Genomic DNA, 17,470 nt, shown 5'->3' on the forward strand with positions numbered 1-17,470 from the left:
CATTCAATTAATGCTGGTTGCAACCTAGTTAAGTCTATTTGTTTCAAAGATTCTGCACCCAATGTTCGGTAAGATTGCAACGTATGGCTCACTGACCATCTAGCTTCTCTATACTACTCTATCCTATTGACATGGGTCTCAAACGAGGAATTCAGGCACAAGAACATGGAAAGCCTGCTAGACACTAGCCAATCTATTGCATGATCAGTCATGCTAATATTGGCTTTAACCTCTACACATGATACGCTGCTCCTCTTATACATCACCTCTTAAGAGCAGAGCTCCTATAACTGAGGGGTCACACAGATTTGAAACTTACAAATTAGAAGCTCAAATGGCCACAACAGATGTGACAGCTTTACCTAATATCTCCTGTACATTGGCATATCACATCTTTGTTTCTCACACGAAAAACCTCCTTACACAGACCAATACATCTATAAAATTAAGACAGCATTGTCACCATGCTGCTTGATTTACTACCAAGCTTAAGGATATGAAACAAGCTAACCACCATGCTGTAACAAAGTGACAGAAACACCTACGTCTAGCTGACAGACTGCCCTTTCTAGAGCTTCCTAAAGATTACAAAAGGGCCTTTAAAACTGCCAGGCAACACTATTGGGTTCAAAACATAGGCAAAGGCAAAAACCAATCTAGAGAATGTTACATACTGGCTACATTTGCCACTAATGATTCCTTGGGATCACCCCTTCACTTCATCTCTGCAAATACCTTAACTCTTTCTTTATAGATACAATAAAAAAATTCAATACAATGCGATGCAGCGCACCCAACGAAACACGTTTTATTTATTTAATTATTTACTTACCTCCGTTCATCCATATTCTGCTGTTTACTACCCCCCACCCTACCCCACCGCCCCACACCACTCCCTCCATGGGCCGCTACTGCTCAATACTATGCCCTAGAAAAATTAGCAGTGACCAAATTTCCTCTTCATTGTAGCTCCAAAGATTCCACTTCGGACTCAGCCCCTTCTCTGAAGGGATCGTAGTACCAGACTGAAAGGAAGAATACTTACCCATTCGAAAAATAACAATCTGGACCCTTCTGTCCATAAATGTATAGGTGAATCACCATCTTACCAAAGACCCTTCTGTTCATATATATTTGGCCAATCACTAAGTTACCAGATTTAGCCAAAGTTCTTGAAATAAGATGCCATCAAACAGTTTCAGGAGGCTTTCTTAGAAATTGGCAATTGTCTTTCTCCAATGTAACCCACTAGATGACAAGAAATACACTGCTCAGCTTCTGGGAGGATGCTTTCTGATTCAAAGATAATAGGACTAGATGGCTGGTGGTGATAATGGGTGATAATGGACCTTTATGCCACACTCGATAGGGTGGGCCATACCATCCTCTTGCACAGACTTGCCTCTGTAGCTCATTCCTATAAACATACATTGTTGGACTTAATCCCTTTTCCGTGGTTTTACCCATAATTTTCCTACTGTTGCTGAACTCGATTTTTGTTGGTATTAGGTGCATTTTCTCCCTAAAACATGGTAAAGATTTCTTGAACTTAATTGGCACATCAGATTTATTTCTAAGTCCCTAGTATATGATACTACATGTATCCAGAGTCTGTAAACTAAATGCTACTTTCAAAACATGTCTCGGACCTGCCATTGCTGCCTGTAGTGCAGTTTTATACGGCCATTTTGACCGGGCAAAATAAACCTTTGTCCAAGCCTGAACCCTTCTTTTTTCAAGACATATGGTAGGTCCTAAAGGCACCTGCTCAGTTTACCGCCTGCCACTGCCCGAGAATTGGGCATATAGTGTTCTGTGCATTGAGGGAAAATGTTAAGATTTGGCAACAGAATACACATCGTGTTTAGCATTTTAAGATTCTGGACTGCTGTCGTAAGCACATGATTCATTTACATACATTTTGTTTTTTCACATACATTGCTACTGAAGAAGTGACACAGTGTCTGCGAGATTTAAATAACCGCTGTTGGGATGGGCACAAGATTCCATTCCTGCACTCCAGCCTTCTCTGGTTGGTAAATTCTCCACCTTTGAATACATTAATTATTACAGCTGCTATATAGCGAGCTTATAAACGGCAGAACTGTGGTATACCGCCCTCCTGAGAAAAACACGGTTTTGATTACAACTGCCTTTTTCAGAACAATGAGCTGAATAAAGTACAACTAGCATTTACGGGAGCAGAGCTCCTCAGCACTATCAGAATTTCAGAATGAATTAACAACTGCTAAAAGAATATGTACACAAATACCTATACCGTTAAAAAATAAATGTAATATTTGTACCTGCCCCTGCAAATGTGTGTGCTGATCACGGTTACACTGGCTGATAATTAATTACACCTGTTATATGCAGCGGTTAGAAGCAGCAGAAATGCTTTAAAACACCTTTTGATTAATATTTTTTTTATTATTATTATCCATTTTTTGGACATAGGTCAATTCAGCCTTCCTTTAAGACACCTCATTGTGGCCATGAGAGGGGGCCTCTCCAATCCTGGCTGAGAGTCTGTTTTCAGGAGGAGCGTCCGTCCCTTTCCTTGCATTTGTCTGACTCTGGGAGCTTTAGCGACATCAAAAACCGAAGCGAGACATTTAGAAAGCTCTCTAATTAGCAGGGCAGTAACGCAGTTAGTCTTCTTTTAGCTGACACCAAAGACTATGGTGTCCCCGGAGGGACCTAACTCACCGAGTCTCTTTGCAACTCCGCTTTTCTTAGAAATACAATCAATCGATTGTCAGTTTTGCATAACTGGGTCTTTTTGGACACATTTGCGTTCAATAATCAATTCAGACTCAATACACGGCGTTAATGTTGTGCACACTGCCCCCGCACCGACTCCTGTGCTTCATTTAGCAACATCCCCTTTTATTTAACCTTAAATGCAACGAATGCCGCCTGCTTGCTGCAGTTAACTCTGAATGCGATGCAAACCTTAATAGAAACTCGGCCTGTGTTTTCTAAATAAGAAATAATGCATTACTTACTACAAAGGCAGGAGGAACTATGAACTGTCCAACACGCTTTTAGTATTTTATTTTAGAAATGCATGTGAACCGGACAATGCACTTGTGCACTGCAGTGCCTGGGAAGGTTCGCTTTCTGTGACTGCCCACGTATTGTGCGCTCCTGTAACAACTCTATCTGGCCCCAATAAACTAAACTCATGAAAGTTCATTAAATCTGATCTGACGTTCATCTCTTTGGGGATCTTACTGAAATTCTTGTGCTTGAAAAAGTCAAAAATATGTACATTACTGAAATGGACGTGTTTAATTATAATAACACTATCGGGACAATGTTATCACTTCGCCAAATATCATATTTTGTTTATTTTTTTAACAATCTTGAATTGGCATTTCAGAATAAAACCATGTTGACAGAACTATAGTCTGGAAAGATGGACAGGTGAAAACATTTGCAAAGGAAAATGTGAGGCATCAAAAGAAGATACAAACCATACAGTGATACACAACTAATTAGTGGGATTTTTGCAGTCCACAGAAGAATGACACAAGATCACAGCCTGTACTGACAATGCCGCTCTGTGCTCCCCCCTGTCATCAATTACTTGAAGGCAGCAGGAGAAAGAGGAGAAGCCCCTACTACTGCATGTTGGCATTAGCCCAGCAGCAGCTCGGGTGTCAACAACGTCATCTGAAGGGAATATGCAAAATTTCCCTAACCCATCCAGTGTCCAAGCATATTGACCCTAAGTCACTGAGACCACGGAATATTGATCTGCATTACAATCCCACTAATTCATTAGGACAACATATGAATACTCCTTCTAACAATGACCAGGGAGCAGAATCACCCAGAGAGTGACCCTCAGAGGAATCACCGCATGGCCTGAAAGTCAAATCCATGATCAGGATCAGCTTGCATCTCTTGAGGGCATGAGAAAGGGTTCCAATATCCTGTTAAAAGCAAACATCTAGTCAGTCCTATACATGTCACTTTCTCTAGTGGGTACACTCGCCAGTTCAGTCAGCCATTCTTCTAGGATCAGAATTGTGGATTTTCTCCAGTGCTGTAGGACACAGGATTTGTGAGCACCAGTGTGGTTGTCAGCAATCAACATCTGTGGATGGAAGGAACTACATTGTCCACCATATCAAGAAATTTGGGCCGATGGTGTCTAGGTAATGCCGTATGTAGAAGCTAATTTTGACAAATGTTTAATCAGTATGTTGAAAGACTAGAATAGTGCCTAAGAATGTGAAGGAGGTCACAGACCAGAAACATTTGCAGCATATGGAATAATGAATGAGTCCTTTCCAGTGTAATCTGGAAAGGATTTAATATTAATAGAGTATCAATGTGGCTCCCTCAGAATTTTGCTGTGGAAAGCATGCAAAACCACCAGGTCTTCAGACATATAGTCATTCTATCAGGTGGTTTGCCATAAGAATCTGAAAGTAGTTTTCATAGGGCAGAGTAGCTGTGTTCAATGAGTACTTCCTGAATGCCTCGATTTCTCAATGTGTTACCTCTCCTGAGTGATGTGAGTGTTAATTGGTTTGCTGCCATGTCAGACACACTTGGATAATCTCATAATATCTCCTCAGTTGGAATGGACAAAACCTGAATACCGACATTATGTCATGGAAGGACTTTATCCTATCATCTAGAATTAGTGGGCGTATCTGGTTGATGCCAGTTGAGCTCCAGGCCTCTCAAGACATAGAAGGGCCTCTCTACACTCTCAGACCCACATTGTGCCAGAACGGTGCTCTGGCATGAAATCTTGAGTTCCCTATATGGCGTCTGTGTGCACATTTCCCGGGTAGTAGCATCGCTTCTATTATGGGATCAGAAGCAGAAGGTGATTGGGAATTTAATTTATTTTAGGCATCAAGAGTATTGTTCCCATTCAGAGTGTTTCTCTGTATGGTAAATCTTTGTGGCAGATCAAGCTTGGACATCAGCATATGCATGAACTGGGAGAAGTGATGGGCAGGAGATAAGATCAAATGAGGGTTTTGCACAGGCTGTCTGAATCTGGACGGGCATGACATAATAATAATAATCCACATTTGTAAAGCACGAACAATGACCCGTACGGGTCTCTAGGCGCTGGGGGCTGTCAGGAAGATTAAGCAAGCTATTGCCCAGAGTCACATGGTGCTGGGCTAATCTGCTACCGGCGCCGGGGATCGAACCTTGATCCCCAGATTCCGGAATCAGTCACCCTGGCCGAGGCGCCACACCTCTTCCTACATTTGTTGGGTTTCAACCTCTGTCTTGTGGGTTTTAACCTCAGTTTGGAACCACCAGAAAGGAAATACCCAATATACAAGTCAAAGAGACAGGGGATCAATTTATGGACCACCAGGGGTAGCATCCCCAAAGTGTAATTGTAACTGAGTTGGCTGCACTCTACCACATGAAGAGAGGTGGAGTGGGGCCACCTACCAATGTCAGAGCAAGAGTTGGCTAACAAAAGGAGTAAATTATCATCAGCCAATTTGTCAAGGCCCAAGTTAAAGAAAATAAGTAGGTAGCACAAGCCTTCCTGGCCCCATTTCCTTGAGAATCTGGCAATGCTAGCCATGATGGTAGAACAGGACATAGGCATTACCTCTCATTTCTACGAATTCTTCTTATACCTTGAGAACTTCGAGGAGGCAATTAAGGACCTCACATTTCAGCATTAGTCAGGACCTCTATTGTTACTTTGTCTTGTTGAGTGGCAGTCAGTTCAAGTAACTTAAGTCAATAGTATCCAAGAAGTCCACCAGGTCGTCAGGTTCTGAAAACTCTAATGCTTTTATCATTCACTGAGATGCCTATGACAACAGGATTTTGAAGCCTAAACCTAATATTTCAATGGTGAAATCTGGGTCTCAGAGTTAGACATTTTCTCCTTTTGATAGTGGAGTTGTGTGAAAAGTCAGCGGCAATGCGTATGATCCAGCCATCAAATAGGAAAGGAACTTCTTTTTTCTTGACGCTCTTTACAATGGCGCAGATGTGTTTAGGACTCAATAGACAAGCTGTTATTGGATATGAAATATGCAACTATAAGGTTCGCCCAGCCATCAATAATACGAAGAAAACAGGAGGAGGAGAAGCACTTACTGGATGTTGACATTTGTCCCAGCAACAGGTTGGGTGTCAAAAAATGTAATCTGAAGGAAATATGCAAGATTTCCCAAATACATCCAAGGTACAAGCCTTTTATACGCCCCAATTTATGACATGGGGAAAATGGATCTATATCACGATCCCACCAATGCATAAGGGCAACAAACAAATATTCCTTCAAACTGTGTGCAGGAACCAGGATCGGCTAGTGGCTATCAAAAGAATCACTTCATAGCCTTAGAATCTGATCCATGATCCGGATCAACTTCCATCGGTTGTTCGTGTGAGAAAGGGTAACAATATCTCATCAAAGAAAAACATATAGTCATTCATCTTAGAGATAGCGCACTCTCCAGTGGCTATACTCACCAGCTCAGTCAGTCATTTTTCAAGGATCAGAGTCATGGGTTTCCTCCATTACTGTAGGATGCAGGATTTTAGGACCACCACTGAGGTTGTCAACAATCAACATCTGTAGTTGGAAGATACTACATTGTCCACCATATAATGAAATATTTGCAGATGGCCCAAAGGTCAAGGTAATGCCATATGCAGAGGATAACATTTACATATGTTTGACCATTGTGATGAAACACTAGAATAGTGCCAGAGAATGTGAATGAGGCAACAGGCCAGGCTTATTTCCAGCATAAGGAATGATGGAGTCCTTTTCTGTGTAATTGGAGAGGGGAAAATACCAATTATGAAAATTTTATAATAATTGAGTTTCAATATGGCCTCCTTCAGAGATTTGCTGTGTAAGGCAAGCAAGGCTGCCAGGTCATCAGCCATATAATCATGGTATAGGGAAGTTGCCAGAAGTCTCTGGCAGCAATATTCACAGTGCAGAGAAGCTATGCTCAATTAGTGCTTCCTTAATACCTTAATTTCTCAAGTTATGACGTCACCTAAGAGATGTGCGTGCTAATTGGATTCTTATCCCATTCGATCACACATGTGCAATCTGACAGTATCTCCTCAGTTGGGCTGGACCAAACCTGAATACCGACATTAGGTCTTGGAAGGACTTTAGCATATCATCCAGAATTAGTGTGTCTATCTGGTTGATGCCAGCGGGGCTCCAGGCTTCCAAAGACGTGGAAGGGCCTCTCCACTCTTAGACCCACATTATTCCAGAATGATGCTGTTGCATGAAATTATGAGTACACTATAAGATGTATGTGTGCCAATTTCCAAGGCTGCATGGCTCCTATGATGGGATTAGAGTCCGAAGGTGGTAGGGGCTTGGATTTAAATAAGGCATCAAGAGTGTTCTCATTATTTTAAGTGTCCCTATCTATGTTATCCCAAGGAGGCAGATCAAGCATGGACAACATCTGCATGAGCTGGAAGAAGTGATGGGTAAGATAATAAGATCCAATGAGGGTTACAAACAGGGGGTCTGATACCAGGTGGGCATGTCATTTGTTGGGTTTCGACCTCTGTCTTGCAGGTTTTAACCACCTTCTTGAACTACCACAAAGAGCACACTTAATGTCCGAGTCAATGAGAGAATCTTTTTATGGACCACCAGGGGTAGGATTCCAAGGGAATGTAACTGTACCAAAATGTTTGTTTATCACACTCTACCCCATAACGAGAGCTAGAGTAGGGCCACACAACAATACCAGACCAAGAGCTGGCTATCGAAGGGAGTACGGTATCCTCAACCAATTTGGCAAGGCCCCAGTTAAAGACAATACCCAGGTAGCACACACCTTTCTGGACCCATTTCATGGAGAAGCCGGCAGTACTAGCACTGTTGATAGAACAGGACATGGGCTTCACCTTGCATTTCTACCAGTTCATCTTATACCTAGAGAACTGCAAGGAGTCGGTCAAGGACATTATAGCAGATATTAGTATTCATGATGATAATGCGGATTTCATTAGCACAAAAGAAGGATTTTATGGGCTTAGAATTAATGGGTACACCCTGCATCTGCACCAAGGATGTTTAAGATTCGGTAGGCAGCTATTATAGGATAGGAACTATCCAACTTCTTGTGGCCGTGGGACCTGGGTCTATGCAACATCTGAAATTCAAGTGGTTCCATTGTAAAACCAGTACCCAAGGAATTAATTCTTTGAAGAATGAGTTCATATCTCATCTCATGGCCTATTCAGGTACGCCATACAGGTAGATATTTTCTGTCCTTGAGCATTCTTACTGGTTTGTGAACTTTCACCTGAGGTGCCAGAGTTGTGAGCCACAGTTCACCAGCATTCGTACCTGCTGCTCAATGTCTTCGAACCTCCTCTCATTGGAATGGAGGTGCTTGTGCAGGGAGGCAAAGTCCCATAACACAGATATCGTATCTGAGAATATTTAATTCATTGTGGTGTTAGATTTGCCAAACTCAATGCCTCTTTCATTAAGGTTGTCATGGGTAACATTCGGCAGCTCAAGTCTTGGAGGAAGAATGGTCTATTAGAGAGCCAAGGGGACAGAATGGATGAAGATGTCACAATGGGAGCATCAGTGCTTTGCTTAGATGCAGCCCCCAGTAATCTATAAGAGTGCTTCTGGCAGCCAAATGGTGATGAGAGATGAAGTCTGTCAAGAGCGTCTTATAGGAAGGTCTTTCAAAAATATAGAAACAAATTCCCAAGGCCCACCAATGGGATGAGCATTCAACGGTGGGAGAATTGGGACATGTCTCAAAGGTGGAGAGACAGCCAAGAAGCCAGAAACCAGCACTCATCATGTTTCACAGAGAAGAGCACCCCAGCATAGCAGGAATACATTGGTATAGTATATTGGCAAATAACTGCATTTTCATCTGTGGGGGCTCCATGTAATAACTTCTCCCCCAGGGTTCCAGCGAGGACACTGATCTCGGAGGCAATTCAGGTGACTCATGGAAAGCTACTACGAAGCATGGTCAGTCTTGCTAATCACAAGAAAGAAAGCAGTAAGGATCAGAAAGGCCTATCTCATGTATGGCACCGGTCAGTTTGCAGGAGCCCCAATGATGTTGAGTAGCCTTGCACCCCCGTGGAAGTGCCCAAAAGCTCTGAGGGCTACACTGGCTACCAGAAACATTCAAGGAGCTGCCATCTTGGTCCATGGTTGGCTTTAACTCCCCAACTACCGTTTTGTTTTGAAAGGTTCATACACTTTTTAAGTGCATATTGAAAAACAGTAATACACAAATGGAAGCCCATCCATTGAAGTGATTTACGCACAGTAGAAAGAAGTTCTATTTACCTTTTTATTTAACTTTGCACTGCTTTGAATTACTTTGCTTCAGGAGGGTATCCCCTGGATGGTGCATGGGAGTTCCCATACAACCACCCATGGGTATTGACAAAAAGCCCTGTCTACTAACAATAGTAGACAGGGTTTTGCACCAAAAAAATAACACCTTCTTGAGAGTGGAATTAGTTTGGAGAAATTGTTTTATTTTTCCAAACATTTCAGACTTTGCTGCACTGCACAGACTCCATCCAAAGTGGGAAAAGTTTTAAGTTTGTCTTGGCATAGTATTTGTTATATGAACCTGCACTAGACATTGCGCACATACCCTTGAACTGTGGTGCAAAGGTGAATGCATGGTGCTAGGCAGCCTTTTTGTGCACCAGTGCTAGGGAGGGAGCAGGACAGCGCCTTATCTTTGTAGATTAGGGCTCTTTCCTGCTCTCTCCCTCTCCTGCAACACAGTGAAGAGCAGAGCCTTTGGTTGCTACGCTGTGTGATGTTTAATGAATATACCACTCAATGTAGTAATGCCATGATTGAAGCTTCGTATTTCAAACAAAAAAGCATACCTCATAGAAGTCTGGAGCACTGCTCTCAGGGTCTGGTAAGCCAATGGTGCTATCACTGCAAGGGGGCCGAGGCCATACTTTCAACATATTGCATTATAGGGGACCATGGCTGCCTACTTTAAACAGACTGTTGTAAATACCGACGCTAACAACAAGTAGCTTTGATTCACTACCAGCCAATACCATGAGCGCATTTCAAAAAGGATAATAATACCTTTGCTTTTCTTACAAATTGACAGGCATAAGTAGCAGGTTTGGGCATTGATCACAGTTTGTACTGTATTGGCGAGGTGAAAACTCAGCGCACGTAATTAGAATTACTGCGCTGTTTCACCCTACCAGTATGTTCATTGGAATGTGGAGAGGTGTCGTGCAGTGGCCAGGGCAGCTGACTTTGGAGCACAGGGCTCATGGTTCAATCCCCGGGTCCGGTGGCAGCTCAGCTCAGCACCACGTGACTCTGGGCAATAGCTCACTTAATTTCCACAACGGCCCCCAGCGCCTCAAGACCTGTAAGGGTGAGTAGTTCGTTCTTTACAAACACTTATTTACATTTACAAATTATGTCAATTGAAATTTCAAATAAATGTGAAAACATGGAATTACTAGGCAATATTCCTTTTCTGAGGGACTGACTGCACACATCATAATCGGCCCCATGGTTGTGATTGGGCATTTTGTTGTTGTTAAATTAAGGCTCATAGGTTTATAAATGGCCACGTGAAGCGGTACATCGGCATGCGAGGCTGTACACTTGATTGCTAGGTTGAATCTGGGAATATGATATTGCTGCTGGCATATAATGGAGGTACACTGGCTTCAAGGGCATTTGAGGCTGCATATAGGTAGGCTGAACTCATAAAATGGAGGTATTTCCAGCATATACCGGCTTTATCTGGGCATATGAGTTACCACAAGTGCATATGAGGCAATAAATTAGCTAGTAAAGCAACAGATATGAAGCTGTAATTTTCATATTATGGTTTTAGAAAGACAATTGAGTGTTTACATGGGTATGAGAAGCTAAACTAGACCTATAAGCCTGAAACTGGCTATTTTAAGCTGCTTGTGAAGTATGATGCCGGTCCATTGATATGTGAAGCAGTACATGGAATCAGGAAGCTGAAAGTGGGCACTTGAAGAGTACATGCAGTAGACCGTGTAAGCAGGTGGAACATATCATATAGAGAAGTATATGGAAATAAGGGGGGAAAAGGCATGTATGAGCATGTGAAGCTACACTAAGATGCTATTCCTGGTAATTGATATGTTTACATGATCACATGAACAAACATATGGCAACATGCTATAGTGCCAGATCATACAAGCCTATGCATCATGACGGAAGTCCTTTTCACCAAAATCAGCACATAGGAATGTGAAACTTTACTGGCAATGGGATGGTTGAACTTCGCATTTGAATCAAGATAGTGGAAAATCGTGCAGCATCTCTCTAAGCAGAGTAATAGTAAATGAGACTATGTTACGAAAATGACAAATATAGTAAATTAAAGGAAAATTACAAACTCATTTTTTGAGAAAAAAATTGTATATATTAAAAGGTGAAATTTAAGGTTAAGGAAAACAACTGTTTATTTACAAAAACATAAAAATATGGCTGCTGGAGGAAAACCGTAAGCTCATGTTTATGGAACAAATCCCTATTTACTAAACTTAAAAATAGAGCTTTCGGGAAATATTTCTGCATTTGATGAAAAAAGGCAAACTTATATTTGAAGATGTTTGCATTGGAACTGTATTGGAATCAAGCGAGCACACATCTACTGCACTATATGCAGTCTCCACTAGGCTGAATAGAGAAGGCCTGAACCCCTTCAGGGCTAGTCAGAGGTAATAACTAAAAGCCACCTACTACAGTCAACCAACTATCAGAAGCTATCATCAACAGGAAGCATTCACCCAGTCGCACACTCAAAGATACTCACTCACATATAGACTAAAAGTTAAGTTTAACTGAGACAAAATCTAACTTTACTATTCGTAAATGCCCTATGTGAATACCGAAATTCTCAAAGTTAGACTTTCCTCTCTGTTTACCGTTGTGAATCAGTTCCTACGTTTGGAAATCGGGTTTCAGTTTTTATTTATCATTTGTGAATCACCAAGTAAAGTGTCTTGATTTGTTTTGATCCTATTAAAATCTTTGTTTCCATCACACTTCACAATTACAAACAAAACTGCTACCTTTTTTTTTCTTTCCGGACTGTTGAATGTTTACAGATCATTAACAGGTATTTACATGTATGTTGTTGTGTGTTACAAAAAAATACATTCTACAGCCTTTCCTTCCATTCTCAATCTACCCAAGCAAAACTGTCACATAATTCACATTACTTTTCTTTCTCTGACTGCAAAGTGAGAAGTTCTAAGCACCCATCTCCATGTTAAAAAATAAGCCACAATTTGTCAGAGGACATAGCCTGATATTAGCTCTGTAGTTGAATTACAGTAAATGTGACAACATAAATACAGAATTTAAAGGCATCTTTTATTTATTGCTTGGACTTTCACAGCTCACGTCAGGACCCAAAATTTGGGAAACAATGGTGTAATAAAACTTCTGACATACAGGCTAAATAAAAAAGTAGTCCATTCTCAGCAAACTTCATATTGTACCCATATTTAAATGATGCTATTCAAAAACTTCTGACATACAGGCTAAATAAAAAAGTAGTCCATTCTCAGCAAACTTCATATTGTACCCATATTTAAATGATGCTATTCAAAAACGCTGAGATCAACATCATTGCTTTCACAGACAATTTCTGTTATGTATAGCTATCACAGAGAGCCATTTGCCTGAATAACTGGATTATAAATCTAATAATTCACTGCTATGGTGTAGTACCAGTGGGAAACAGAACTTGTTAATGACTGTTGCTACTTCATAAAGCAATGCCCGACAGCTTTGGCTGGGTTCTCTGAGAGCCCTGCAGAGCAGCGCTGGAAATCAGAAAGTACAGCTTCTGCATGGAAGGGGAGGGAAGGCACAGGAAGGGGTAGGTGGGTGAAAGGGGGCCATTTTTTGGGGGGGGGACATGGAGGAGTGGCTTTGGTATGTATAGCTGTCCCAATGCTCCTCTGCACCTGCATAGCAGTTGAAAGCAAGGTCAGATGATTTTGAGGCCATGTATAACATAAAATTATAGCTGACTTGTGGTACATCTAGTCACCTGTAATAAGGAAATTACTTAGCTGCTCAACTGTAATAACTTATTACAGTTGATTTCTAACGTCGCAACGCCTGCCAGGAGCAGAGTGGAATGGCGGGTCATGGAGAGTAATATAATGCTATTGTTCATGATTACGAACATGAAAGAGCAAATGTACCATTGACCATATTTATAAAAAAGTGGTGCAGCACAGCAACTCATCTTGCTGCGCTATGCTGCATAACTGCAAAAGGGCAGGAATGTGCAGTATTTAAGACAATACGACTGGGGCACAATGGGCTGCTTGGTGCCAATATAGGCACCCTTGCACCAAAGGGTGCCTCCGTTGCATGCAGGATCGTGTTTGTGAAGGAAGGTGCACCTTCCAGCACAAAAACAATCTGAGAGCATTTTTGCTCCTTCTATGTGTGCTGTAGAATGCAGCACACATAAGAAAGAGGAAAAAATGAGGAGAAATAAACACATTTCTCCTTGTTATGCCTCTCCCGGTGAGTCATGTTTCTTTTTGGTGCATTTCTGGGTTGCAAGTTCTTGTAAATCTGGGAATGCGTCAAAATTCATGGATGTTTCATGGGTACACCCATGAAACACCCAAGGAAATGTCTCCCTGGTGCGTTATATTACTCGAGATTTATGAAGCCACGCAGTGTTGCCTTTCGTGTCTTCATAAATCTCATTTTTTTATTGTATCGCACTTGCACCACGTTGTATGGTGCAAGAGCGATGCAAAGGGGCTCCTAAATATGCTGCCTAAGTGGTTGGTGGTAACAGTTATGGTGTGACCGTGTATTATAAGGAACTAAGTACCCCCATCTGCACATTAAAAGGATATTGCAAGCCACCTCAGGGTTGTATGACCTTATAAAGGAAGCCCTTTTGACTTGCAATATCCTTATGATGTATGGAAGGGGATACTTTATCCCACATATTCCAAGGTTTGGGGCCAGCAAATATTTAATGGTGACAAATATAAATGCAAGCCTGGTCATCTGCAAAGGTATTCCCATGTGAACATTTTACACTCAAACATTAGATTAGACCACTCTGTGATCAGGACCACAATGGTTGAACTCCCAGATTTGTAATCAACTGTAATTCACGGTTATCCGTGTTGGGGGCTATTACATTATAAAATGTCTGGATAGTCTCAGATACCGAGGATTACTCGGCACCTACAATAATCGATCCTGCCTTCAACTATTATTTAACATTTGAAAACAGACATATTTGATCTGATTTGCCCGCTCCAGGCCCTGTTGATCTTTAAACCACACCACACACTGTATGGAGGGCTGTTTTGTAAGTGGTGGGTTGGCTCTCAATGCACAACCTGGCCAGCCACATAGTTCCACACTCAACGGGGAGGGGGTCAGATGTACAACTACCAGACACTTTGTGATATCAAGCTTTTCTTTGCTGATCCTGGTAGCAATAATAAATGCTGTCCAATGAAATCCCCTTTTCACCTCTCCAGTGAACAAGCACTGTTACAGGAATGGGAATGTAAGGGACGTTTTTCACTGTAATGGGGAAAAATACCTGCACTTCTATTTTTTGCTTGGCCTTAGACACACCATGCCTGAGGCGCTCTGAACTAATGCAGTTTGCTTCTTTTCCATTATTTTCCCACGGCTATTTTTACAGAGCCCCGGATCACAGCGGCACAGCCTCTGAGAATGTTTCTGTTAAACCACTTCTGTTAATGTGCAGCCTATACATCAAGGAGTGCATTGAATATGTACCACGTTGCTAGTGGCCTCAGAAACCAACCATTTCACAGGGCTTATTTTGTACTGAGGAAAATGTACAGATGTAGTTGCTCTCTTTCAGGAAAGTAGTTCCCAGAACATTCTCATTTATGTTGTCACGCAAAGCTAAAACTCGAAAATAGACAAGTGCTTGATCAACCTTGTACGCAGCGGCGTAGCTATGAATGGCGCAGCAGGTGCAGCAGCACCCGACCATTGGGTCGTCTGAGCCCCTACTCCATTGGTGCTGTGTGTTGCTACTAAACAGAGGGTTGGGTGCCATTTGCTTTGCTTCAATGGCGGCCCATGGCAGGTCCGTTACCCACTGAGTGTACCCCTCCCGGCTAATGCCAGCTCGGTCTCTCAGAATCAAGTGAGAGATGATATCCCTGGGTCAAGCAGTGGGGTAACATCACCCCCGCACACCCTGAGGTGTGGGAGGGCGAGATCCGCTTTAGGGGGCCCCCCTTCAGCACTCTGCACAGGCGACGAACCCCTGGCGTGAGAGCTCCTGACTGGGTCTGGGGAGGAGGGGGCCCTCTCCATGTACTTTGCGGGGAGGTTGGGGGGAGGGGACTCAAGTGTCATTACGCCACTGGTGTTAAGTAAGGTACAGATACCAAGACCAAATCACTTCTTTTTGTAGAATAAGAAGCTCCAAGTGTTTTTGTAATTCTGACCAGTTTTAACAAAAACTGCACATTATTAGATCCCCCATTGGCCCAAGGGGCAGGGGCGCTTCAATGGTGAAACACAAAGTTATTCCCTCCTCCACCCCTCGCAGGATGTAATGAGGGGCCCCATAGTCTCCTATAGCTCACAGGTATTAATTGACAATCCATTAAATGCAGGGAACAAGTCCTAAAAAAAGAAGTGGGGGGATTGACCTAGTTAATCAGTATGCAAGTGACATCACTGCGCGTGACATCACAGGAAGTGGCATCAGAAGAATTGACATCAGATCTTAAGCCCTAACATATATGTTTAACATGTCAATCATGCGTACTTTGGAGCACATTTCCAGTATATAGGGAAACCCTCCTTAAGATTCACGCTTTTGTAAGCTACACATAAAAAACAATGTTGCCTTTTGTCAGCGCTTCCTCTACCCATAGTGCTTTAAAAGAAAAAATAGCGATATTTATATTATTACCACACCGACTGGGAGGGGTAGTAAGCACCATAGAAATACTATTTATTTTGTGTAAATACTGGAAAAGACCTACACATCTGACATTCTTACAGTGCATGCATATCTTCTAAACAGAGCCCGAACAAAGTGAAAAGCTGCCCCTCTTAAGTATGTCATCATTAAGTATGTGTCAAGTGCTAACAAGGTGTGAGCCTTTGTTTCCCCTCTGCTGCATTTGGGTCTAGGTGTGAGGCTCCTGACTGCTGCCAGCCAGGAGACTCCAACAAAAGGAGGCCTGATGACCCCTCAAATTGGACCTTTGTTATGTGCCCAGCAGGAGTCTGGAATAAGAGAGCCCCCTCCCTGCCTGCACGTTGTTGCAGAGCCAGACAACGTGCAGGCGCTGCTGAGTGCGTCCCGGTCTTTGCAAATTACACTGGGACGAATTCAGCATATTCTTCATTGGGGACCAACTTCTTTGCAGGGTGGACGGCGTCCACCCCGTGTACCCCCGACGTGTGCCCTGGTTAAATGGGGCCCTCTGAAGGATTGGGGCCCCCTGTAGGGCTGGGGGTGCACCCACGCAGCAGGGGCTGCAGGGGCCTGCCTTACGCCACTAGGAGGCTTCGCAATATAAACAGTCAGTGGCTATTAATTGTTACCCACATCAGAAGGATGAATAGCTGAATGGACCTGAGTTGGACCCGTAACCATGGGGTCAAAGTGAGGCCCCAGAAGTGGAGGCATTAACCCACTGCGTCACCAGTGCCGATAAGGGTGCATGTGTAACAAACAGATGCCATTTCGATGGTCAGTACAACATTGAAAATAATCTTCACACAGGCTCATAAGCAATTATTACTAATAAAGATCTACTTACTTTCGCGTCGAGTCGGCGGTGGTTCCTTCTCCTTATTGAAAAGTTTCCGAGGAAGCAAAACGCTCCATGAAACGGCGGGGCCGGGACAGATTTAATCCGTATTCTGTTTTAGGGAGGTCGTCGCTTGGTTTGTTTTGTGGTAACTAAACTCAACTCTAAAGTTATTAGAGGGCATTGTCATTTTCTTTGCCCTTAAAAGGTAAGGTATGAATGAGCGGACGCTTAAAATGAACGACCTGAAACCTGGGCTGCGGTTACAGTAAACATCTGGAGATAAACTACCGCGATGAAGCTCATAGCATTCGTAAAATGAGCATTCGATTTACAGCGAGTTTCAAAGAGTTGTAAGGCTGGTTCAAGCCGCCACTGCTTTTCTTTAGGACTTTTAGAATCATTTCTATTTCATGCATCTGTTTATTTATTCCGGTCTTTTCGATCGCCCTCACGATGGCAATCCAAGTGCCCGTCAAATATCTGAAGGGTACATTATGAAAGAGTTGATCAGACGTGTTGGTATGGATGGCTGGTATTGAGGCTGATATTTTGAGTGAGTGAAAAAAAAGAGATTTAACAAGCGGGTGAGTTAGCGAATGAATGTCTGAGTGTGTGAGTGAACCAGCACTGCAAAAAACAC

At 42.6% G+C, this 17,470-nt stretch overlaps 1 protein-coding gene across 1 annotated transcript in view; it reads right to left on the minus strand.

Annotated features, from left to right (window-relative positions):
* The window catches only part of KCNMB1 (potassium calcium-activated channel subfamily M regulatory beta subunit 1), a 56,888-nt gene extending 39,894 nt beyond the window's left edge, over positions 1-16,994 (minus strand). The window contains exon 1 of the mRNA XM_085614453.1: positions 16,837-16,994. The gene's annotated coding sequence lies outside the window, so the exon portion shown is untranslated. The remainder of the gene's footprint in view (positions 1-16,836) is intronic.
* Positions 16,995-17,470: the final 476 nt, after the last annotated feature.

The sequence above is a fragment of the Triturus cristatus genome, chromosome 7, assembly GCF_964204655.1.
Source record: "Triturus cristatus chromosome 7, aTriCri1.1, whole genome shotgun sequence".
In the NCBI taxonomy this organism is placed as follows: Eukaryota; Metazoa; Chordata; class Amphibia; order Caudata; family Salamandridae; genus Triturus; species Triturus cristatus.